Genomic DNA, 10,000 nt, shown 5'->3' on the forward strand with positions numbered 1-10,000 from the left:
AGTCACAAACGACAAAGTTGGAACCATTTGTATTTGAAAGAGAAAGCACGACATGTCGCTTAAATCTTGCATCTTGCATGGGCCGAACATTTGCATTTCACAGAAGTTCTAGAAAGCCATGAACAACCAAACAAAACAAGTAAACATGCTTACTCTTCCATCAAGCATGGTCTTTTGATAGTACGTTGATTTTCACCTGAACTTTTATCTGTGAACAGAATGTTAGATCGGTCAGGTTGTACAAGTCGGCCAGTTGATGGACACAAATGGACAAGATTGAAACGGATTGCATTTGTCTTGGAAAATGTCGGCCCGACGTTTTTCAAGTTTATGGCAAATCGCCTGGATAAAGATCCTTTTTGCTTAGAACCATCTTGTGGTATAACGATAATTTCATCAGTAAAGGAATTCCACATTACCGTTTTCGAGTTTTAAACTCGTGGTTGACTAATGATTTCCCCTGAACACCCGAAAATACCGTCCCCCCCCTCCCCCCACCTTCCTTTAATAGACAATCAGGAGCCCATGACTAGGAGCCTACGGCTCCAATACTAGGTCTATGTAACGGCATTTTCACAGATCAAGCTATTTTTAGACGAGTTCTCAAATACGATTTGGCTTGCACGAGTGCCAATCCTCATTCCCATGTGGATTAATTTCTCATGCAAGACTTGTGATTGGCTGGAAAGGTCCGGTTTCGCGGGAAAATCAAACTATAAGTAACTTGGTCTGTAAAAACGCCGTTTCATAGATGCAATGAAGTTGTAAGCTTCTAGTCATGGGCTCCTGACATAATGCAGGAGTTTCAACACCCATGCAGGTGATAAATGTCATAGAAGAGCGGAGCAAATCCCTATTTGTGTCCAGCTGCCCATTCAATTTCTCGTCAAAAGTCCCAAAAACTGAAGCAATTAAAGAAATGTACTGAGCTGTGCTTGTTTCAAAAACCCGGCTTTATAACATTTCCGAAGGTAACAACTTAAGAGCACCTTTCTTTCTTTAAGATATTGCGAGATAATTGCGGAACGCGAAACGTTTCGGGACTTAAGATAAAGGGGCTGCTGGCCACAATACAGATATAGAGAACTCTGTGCCCTTCTCTCTTCGAATAGTTTATGGGATGAGGCGGGGAAAAGCAAAAGAATGAACAAAATTTGAATAAACAGTTTCGCTGGAATGGAGTCATTTTGAGTGTTCAGAGTCGGTCTCTTTTTCCTTATTAAAAGCATCTCATAAATAAGGCACGCAAACTTTCCGCGGCATTTCTTTAAGGTGATAAATTGCTCTTGAAGACTGTCGGATCTTTGGTTGTGTTTGTCCTTCAGGTGCTTAATGATGACAGAATATTAATGCTCCGCCGACTCCGTGCGCAGGCAACTAAGCGACCTTGGAAAGAAAATCGATCGTGTATTACAATTAACCACTTTTCACAAGTAGGAAAATCTCTGAAGATTTCAAAGTTAAGGAAACAAAGCCCTCACTTGTAAGCCAACAATGCGTTGTGTATGAATTTCAATGTAATTCGTGTGATTCCAATCATATAGGCTACAACAGCCGTCATCTCCACCTGCGCATTTAGGAGCATAAACATTATTTCATCGGTAAACACCTGGGGCCAGTTGCTCGAAGACTGCTTAGCGCTAACCGTTGGTTAAGAGGTGTCAAAACCTATAGGTTTCCATGGTATTTAACGCTGGTTAGCGCTAAACATGCTTCGAGCAACCCGGGTCTGAAGGACAAACACAACCAAATATCCAACAATCTTCACGAGCAATTAAAGAAATGCCGCGGAAAGTTTGAGTGCCTTATTTATGAGATGCTTTTAATAAGGAAAAAGAGACCGACTCTGAACACTCAAAATGACTCCATTCCAGCAAAACTGTTTATTCCAATTTTGTTCATTCTTTTGTTTTTCCCCGCCTCGTTTATTCTAATATATTTTCCCTCTCTCTATCCTATGTATAACGCTACCTAACTTACAATAATTTACATTTGATAATGGTGACATGACGTCGCCGAAACGTCATGTTTTTATGTCGCTACTTTTTATTCTGAAATGTTTATATAATGTCCCACAAAAATTTATGAACCGGCAATGGTTGAGAGACGGGGAGAAGGGTTTACGGTCCTCTTCGGAGAAGACGAGAACAGCTAACCATCTGTAAATTTGATTACTAAGACTGCACTTTCTCTTCACTTCTCCGGTTGCTGCACCTTCCGGAGTACTCTGTTTGCATGCCTTCAAAGGATTTGGATGCACGAGGAAGAGATTCCACAAAACAGCAAAATGCTAATTGATTTTGTTGACATTACCTGTCCTCAACATCAGCCTGTAAGTGCTGTGTGGTTTCAAAGTGTCTTTTCGCTCTGAATCAAAAGCGGCAAACATTTAGTTTCTGATGATATAGACCTTGTTTATTTATTCCGTTTATATCGCAACTAAACTCAATTATGAAACAAAAGATATACTACTTTCAACCTGCAGAAAATCCTCTGAAAAAAAAAATCATAATAAAACTTAATTAAGCCCTGGCCAAACGCGAGCGAGAGTTGATGACAGTTGACGAGAGTTGTCAAATGCAGTTACAGTACGCTGGCTATGCAACTTCCCGCCAAAACACGCGGGTTTCAGCGGTGCGACATGAAAAGTTGAACGTATGGACGGACCGATGGGTCACCATATTTCTCCACAATGGTGCTACGCACTCGCTCGCTCAGCTATAACTTATTCCGTTAAAATAGTGACAACTTATCACAAATCACTTGAGACAGTGATCACTTATCACTTAAGACAGCTGGCTTTCTGAAAAAGTCAGCTGTCTTAGCTACACATCATCGCTGCCATTTCTCTCCCGATACAGTATGAAACTGATTCAGTAGGCTCCCTGGTTCTTCCCTAAGCTGAATAACCCTTTTTATTATATACTCAACTGAATATAATTACGTTTCTGTCTTAGAGTGCAATAAAGGTTTCGTAGTGCGATAAGGAACTTGCTATGAACTTGTTCGTGGATTTCGTGATTTTTTGAAAGTTCTCAAAATGCATTCGATTAAAGCTCGAGAAATATTAAAAACTTTCAAAACATTACTCGAGCCCATAAATCAGTAGCCCGAGCTACGAGCGAGCCCGCGTATAGTCATGATATAATAGTTAAGTCTGCACGATACAGTCCGGCTGACTATACCGGTGGTTTAGTCCGTCTGCGACGCAGGCTAGCTACAAGCAGGTTCGACGAGCTCCTCTTCGCTGGACGAGCGAGAAAGAGGGGGACTAAGTGGGAGGGATTTCCTTCCCCCCCCCTCTCTCTCTAAAACGAATTAACATTCCATGTAGCAAATTAAAAATCCTTCGCTAATGACATTGCCAAATGGAACCGATTTAGCAATAAAACCTTTGTCTCTTTCTGTAAAAAAAAATTTGAAGCTGAGAATTCCTTGTTAATCAGAAACGTTTTGCTGAAGCATAACGTTTCTGTTCTGTACCGTTTCAGTTAGTCTTCAAAAGTGGCGTTATGGTTTTGAAGTAGACGAAACATCGATTTTCGCTATACTGCTACGAAACAGGCGTGATAAATAATTCAAAACAATCTATCCCGAAGTTTAAGGTAAATAGATAGGAACCTACCATATTTAAGTGGAGTGCATTCACCAAGACCAGTCACCAGGCTTAAAACAACCACAACACTTACAACTTTTAGAATCATGGCTGTTCGAAATTGCTTTTACTTTGGATACAGTTTCAACTAGATTTTCTTATTTCAGATTTTATCTCGATTTCGTTTCCTTTCTCTGCATAAATATTTATTGCATGACAAAAAGATTCTGAAAATCGTGACGTGCATGCAAATAACGAAACGAAAAAGCAATTAAAATTCAGTTGTTTTAGAAATCTTGTTTTTATCAACTTTAATCAGTTGGTTTTTAACCGATTGCTTTATTGCTGGAGCCTCACTCAAGAGTTGAAAAAAAGGGAAAACTTTAAAAGGAAAGGCAAACCAATTATTAATCCACGGATAATGTGAATATCAACAAGAAATGAATGAGAAAAGGAATTTGATTCTAGGAAAAAACCCACAGGTTAATTAACTTTTCAGTACAATTGATTTAATCGTATAAACGTTTATCTCGCTTTTCAACGGAAATTACCCCGTCAAACCAATTCATAAGCCTGAGTAAATGCCATTTTTTGTTCCGATCTTTTTCTTGTTAATTTCATTCTTTGATTTAAAGTCGGAACGAAACTGTGCATCTTTTCGGAAAAAATCTTATCTATCCTGTCAGGTAGCTTCCCAACAGGGGCCGCGGAGTACGTTTGAAAGTGGGGGGAGGGGGGCTATGTTTTGGCATGGATAAGGGGAAGTTTGAGGGGCGAGAGAGAGGTAGGAGAAAACAATCCTATGCGGAAAAAGTTTGGGGGGGTGGGGGGGCTAATTTCATCACCATAAGGTCAAAATCTCCTAATTACCTTGCAGAATTCTGTTAAAAAAAAAAAAAGCTTTAAGTTATAGCTCCGTTATAAACTAGCCGAGTCTGTCACTAACTATTGTGGGATAATTAGTTGCACAGCAGGCTGCATAGTTTTGTTTTTGCGGCAATCTCCCAGTCAACTGAACGACAATAGAGAGATTTAGCATCACGACAAAAGTGAACACGTGACCATGATTTTCCCGCCATTTTCTGCGCTTGCCGGCTGCCGCTTGCCGTTTCTACGTGAGTGTAGGCATTTTCGCGTTTGCCGTATACTCGAGATTTTCTTCTACATAAGAAGTTGTTTGCGGAAAAAAAGTACCCTAAAACCATTTTACGGTATGCCAAAGGAGGAAAAATCAGGTTTCATGGTTGTAGATAGTTCACAACTGACTCCTTGCCGCAATTTTCTTCATGAACTCATGTTGACTCTCTGTTGACCAACAAAACAGCTTCATCGAAACTCTCAAAATTTGACGGGTAATGATTTCATTTTATATAGCGTCTTTTTGTACAAGTAATGTTTAAAAAGACTCCGCGTTTTGTTTTTGCTTTTTTGTAACTAAATACTCGAGTTGCCGTGGGTCACACGAAGCTAAAGTCTATGCTCCGTGACAATGAGGTTAGCTTTTCTTAATCTGTTAAGCCATTTTCAAACGTCGCGCGACTGCCGTGTCGAACTTAAATGAATTAGACCCGGCAGTGGCACGACCATAGCATGGGAGTGGTTTCAAACGTCGAACTTAATTCAGTTGCGCCAAATTCAAAATCAAAGCCGGAACCGATTAAACAAACCTTCCATCCACCAGCTTCACATACAGGACAGCAACTTGAAGGAAGGTCGGAGGAAGTTTGCGAAGGCGATTTTTAACTCCAGATGGCAACGACAACTGATACAACAGTCCATGTTACATCATTTTATTACAAAAAGAAGATCTTTCCGCAAAGTGAGTTCATTTATTGTTCTTCTGGTTTCCTTCCACGAAACTCAGCGCTAAGGTTGCTGTGGCACGATCGTGCCGACGTCTGTACAGAAACGTTGGCTGGTGGAACACCGTTTTGAATACGTTCAGGGAGAGCAGATTCAAAAGAACTTTTCGCGTCTCAAGGGCAACTTTTTGGTTGTTCCTCCTCTGATTCAATCGAATGTATATCCGCTGATCATCTACAGATGATGTCGAGTATTTACCACAGAAACTGGCAACTTCTGAAACATTGATTTCTTCGACTTCTTTTTAGTTCTTGAATACAGCTGGAGTCGCCGTTGAATCAGTCCTAAACTTCTGCGTGACGCCGTTTTGTTTTTGAGTATACAACTGGAACGCATGCGTACAAATTGCAAATTAATTAAAACTACATTAATTAACGTTTGAAACCATGCCGAACCAGTGCCGTGCAGCTGACAGACCCTGTCAAAGTTAATTGTCGTGTCGAACTAAATTCAAGTTGCCGTGCCACTGCCGTGCCAACGTCGAATTTAATTCCAAAATTAGCTCGACACGGCGGTAGCGCGACGTTTGAAACTGGCCTTTTAGACGATTTATTGATATAACAGTAACAACAACAACAACAACAACTACAACGGAAAAATGAAAACAGAGCATTTCTCAAATGTTGACTGCATCTTTATCGTATCAGTCGTCTTTTTAAACAATGAATTAAGTGACATGGGCACACTCTGTAAGCGCAAAAAAAATGTTAATAGGGCGCAGCCAAACGGAATTTATAAAATAACTAGGATAGTACGCGCACTCTCGTTGGTAAATAGCTGTGTTTAGATAAGGAATGTAAACACGGCTGTGACATCAGACGGATTTTGATTGGTTATGTGTTGTCAGATGCGCGTTTTGATTGGCTGGTAGGAAATATGAGCGTGTATCAAGAAAATCTGTTTCAATCAAAAAGTGAAAAAACAGCTTTGTCCTAGCTTCATTTGTCGAAAATAATTTATAAAAGTAATAGAGGACCTTTTTCAGTGTTTACATTGCCTAATGTAAACACTTGGGGAGTTTGGAGAATAGGCCCTTTTTCGAAATAGCAATATTCATCTTGATAGTGAGTCAGTGAGGACAAAAACAATAGAAAAACGTTGGAATGAATGTGAAAAATATTAACATATCATCCAATTTCCTTTGTCGTCATTTTGTGTGTCCTCTAAACCCCGCTTTCAAGCTGAATTTTAACATATCGAAAAAGGCCATCCGAGACAGTTATCTGTCTCGAATTCTCTCAACTCCCCCTCGTGTTTAGATCATGAGGCTACGTAAACAAGGACAAAGTCCTCTGTTGCTTAAATATAAAGGCGAATGGGGGAGACGGCAAACCAGATAAATGATGTTTCGAAGGCCAACTCAAGCAGTCCTAATTCATCGAATATTGAACAAACTTAAGAACGCCTGTGGTGTTTTCAGGGGCACGATTTCAAATACAACATGTTGAAAAATTCCACCAAATTCGGTCATTTTTAAAATACCATCTTTTTGTGTTAATTTCAAAAATTCATTTATTTTGCATTTTGGCATGCTCTTGTACATGGTGTTTTCATTTATCTTAGTCGACATGCAAGGAACTACAAGCGGTCATTTTGTTTTCAATTATAGCTGGCTTTTGGGCGTTTGCGATTGAAAGATGAAGACTAATGGTATTTAGGTTACAAATATTAGAGACGCTTTTCTCAACGTTTGCCAGAAATTTAACGTCTTTCCTTTTAAGTGATACCGCGCATGCTTGACTTCCTTCCACGCTGACCATTCGAAAAGAAGGCAAAGGGACCGTAAACCAAGACGAGTCCTTCCAATCCTCATATTTTGCGTATAAACGCTTACATACTTCATAGGCCATCGCTTCTTCATACTCTAAAAAAGCCAGGTGGAGACTACTTCAGTGTAACCTCAAACTTGAGATAAACCACGTCATCTTTGCAGTAACTCCTGTCAGGAGCCCATCTGGAGCGTGCAACTTCCATACAGCGTCTGTGAAACGGCGTTTTCACTAATAGGTTTATTTTTAGACTAGCCCTTCCCGCGAATTAGGTCAAATAACAAAGGCAGTTCCGGTTCGGTGACCCTATGACGTCAGCTTAATTTCTTGTAATTGGTCATCGGGCTCCTGTGGGAGTCTCATTCGCGTGAAATTCAATCTAAAAATAAATCGGTCTGTGAAAACGCCGTTACACGAACACAGTAGAGTTGTAGGCTCCGGATCATGGGTTCCTGCTGCTGTCACGAATGTCCTCTTGAAGCACAAATCGCCTTGCTCCTTTTCCGAGATTTCTGTCAGCGTGAGGTCGTGTAATACGTTGGGGCTCAAAGTATGCGCAGATGTCTTTTCCGTCTTTGCGTTGGTCCCGTTGATCCAGTAGAGTAAAGCTGTATCTTGGGTATATCGGCCATTTTAGTATGGAGTCGTACTCTCCCACTTGAACCTCAAACGCAGAAAACCTTGATGAAGCATGCGCAGTTTCAAAGAAGCAATTTGCCAGTAACTCGAGGCAACTTGTGACTCACAGAGAGCACCAGTGCCCATTTCAACCTCCTCGACAACTTTTCCGGGTCTTTTACAGTTAACCGCAGACATTTCTCTCCGTTTAATCTCTTTCAGTCTTCGAAAACAACCTTTCTTGTCTCTAGGAAGCATAGAACATAGCCGCCATATTGGAAATGTTGCAAATTAAGAGCTGGTGTTATTCGCAGTAAAAATACGCAGTGCAAAAGTGCGGCATCACCTTAGGGAACCAGATTAAGCATGCACAGTTACAAAGAAGCAATTAGCCTGGGGGTCAAGTCAGTGTGGACATTTCAATGTTAGTGATGTTTTGAAAATTGGTGGGTCATATCAATGTCAGTTCAGGGAAAAAAACAGACCATCCTCGATGGCACCGACTCCATGTTATGATTCCAAAGAATACCTCTTTCTAACGGAGTTCGAGGTCCGTACTGTAAGTTACGGACCGAGTTTTTTCCGTTGATTTATGTCCCAAGCGCGAAGCGCGCGGGCTATAAATCAACGGGAAAAAACGGGGATCCGTAATTTACAGTACGGACAGAGAAAACGAGGTTAGTAAGATATTTATTATATCTCTGAGGTTAACCGGCGCGCGGGCAGGGAAACTAGTCAAAGTGAAGTGGAAGGTTCAACTGCCACAAAGAATGCCGTGCCAAAATCCCAAAAACTAAATCTTCTTGGCTGTTCAGTTTGAAATAGTTGCTTGCAAGATTCAAACAGTTTTTAGTACAAGTTTATGAAACAGAAATGACATGAAAAACTCGCTAGATGATGTTTTGTCGAAATTTTAAATTTAGCGGGCTGTACAGTGGGCCGTACTGTAGAATACGGCCCGCTAATTTAGCCAATTACAGCGCGCGTACTATCTGAGAGATGTAATAATAATTATTAAATTCTCAACCTCGGATAATGCAATTCTCGTGCTCTGATTGGTTCACTCAATCTCGATTATCAGCTCATATATCTTAGTTTGACCTTAAATGGTAAATGATTGATCTAAGTGTCGCCAAGCCAAAAGGTTTTTCGCCGGAAAGCCAAATTTCTCTCCGAAGAAAGAAAAAAAGAAGTTTTTCTGGACCGCTGGGTTAAATTCCGACGTTTAGAAGTACGCGAAAAGGTAAGAAATGTTTTTGTAACGAGCCTGCGTCGGTCTGACCACAAGGTGTTACAGGACATTGCATCGGTTCTCATCAAGTTTTTTCGATTTCGCTCGGATGATTTGCTCGCTTTTTTCGCTCGCATTTCGTACTTTTAAAACTTTTGGAGTTTAAAGGAATTTAATAAAACAATTATTCCATTCGCGCTTCTTGGATATGAGACTGGTTATAGCCAACTCGGCGCTACGCGCCTCGTTGGCTATTTACCATCTCATTTCCAAGAAGCGCGAATGGAATAATTGTTAAATAGTAACCAAGCTGTGAAATTTAATAAAGCTCTTTGTTTTCCACTTTTAACCCCTCGTTTGAACCAAGCAATGCTAGAGGTATTACTTACTCACTTACTTCCTTAATACTGTATCATACCTACAAAAGACCGATTGACTATTATTGCATTGACTATTATTATTGCATTGGTTATAAAATGAACAGGCACGGATGCACGAATAAACCTTGCTATTGCGAAGGAAAAGGAAAAGGGGTATTTCTTTCATTAACACTTAGTGACCAAGTTTTAAGCCTTAATTTTAAAAAAGGCACTTGTTTATTTTAACAGGAATTTTCCTATTTAAAGGTCCGGCATTACTAACTTTAAAATCTTGAGAGAGCTGGATCGAGGAGAAAATGACGTCAAAGACTCACAGTTTAAGAATGCAGTGCGTTTGTACGCGACTGAATTAATCTGCAGCACGGGAGTTTTCGGACTTTCTGATTTTTCAATTCGTGTTTTGCACACATAATAGACTGCGTTTACACGGTGATCGTTTTAAGCTATTGAGTAAATGACGTCACTTTCCCTAGATCCAATCCTCTAAGGTCATCTCGGTCAGTTTTGAACGTGAGTAATGGCTAATGGCAGACCGTGAAATCAA

At 40.3% G+C, this 10,000-nt stretch overlaps 1 long non-coding RNA gene and 1 pseudogene across 1 annotated transcript in view; both read right to left on the reverse strand.

Moving 5' to 3' along the window:
- LOC138022461 (uncharacterized) overlaps positions 1-3,754 on the reverse strand; it is a 4,191-nt gene extending 437 nt beyond the window's left edge. Inside the window, exons 1-3 of the long non-coding RNA XR_011126578.1 lie at positions 3,626-3,754; positions 2,314-2,367; positions 1-208 (exon numbers count right to left, since the gene is read on the reverse strand). The exon at positions 1-208 is cut by the window's left edge and continues 437 nt beyond it. This is a non-coding gene — a long non-coding RNA (uncharacterized lncRNA). The remainder of the gene's footprint in view (positions 209-2,313; positions 2,368-3,625) is intronic.
- A 2,958-nt stretch (positions 3,755-6,712) lies between these two features.
- Positions 6,713-10,000, reverse strand: part of LOC138021775 (TNF receptor-associated factor 5-like) — a 5,029-nt pseudogene continuing 1,741 nt past the window's right edge.

The sequence above is a fragment of the Montipora capricornis genome, chromosome 10, assembly GCF_036669925.1.
Source record: "Montipora capricornis isolate CH-2021 chromosome 10, ASM3666992v2, whole genome shotgun sequence".
In the NCBI taxonomy this organism is placed as follows: domain Eukaryota; kingdom Metazoa; phylum Cnidaria; class Anthozoa; order Scleractinia; family Acroporidae; genus Montipora; species Montipora capricornis.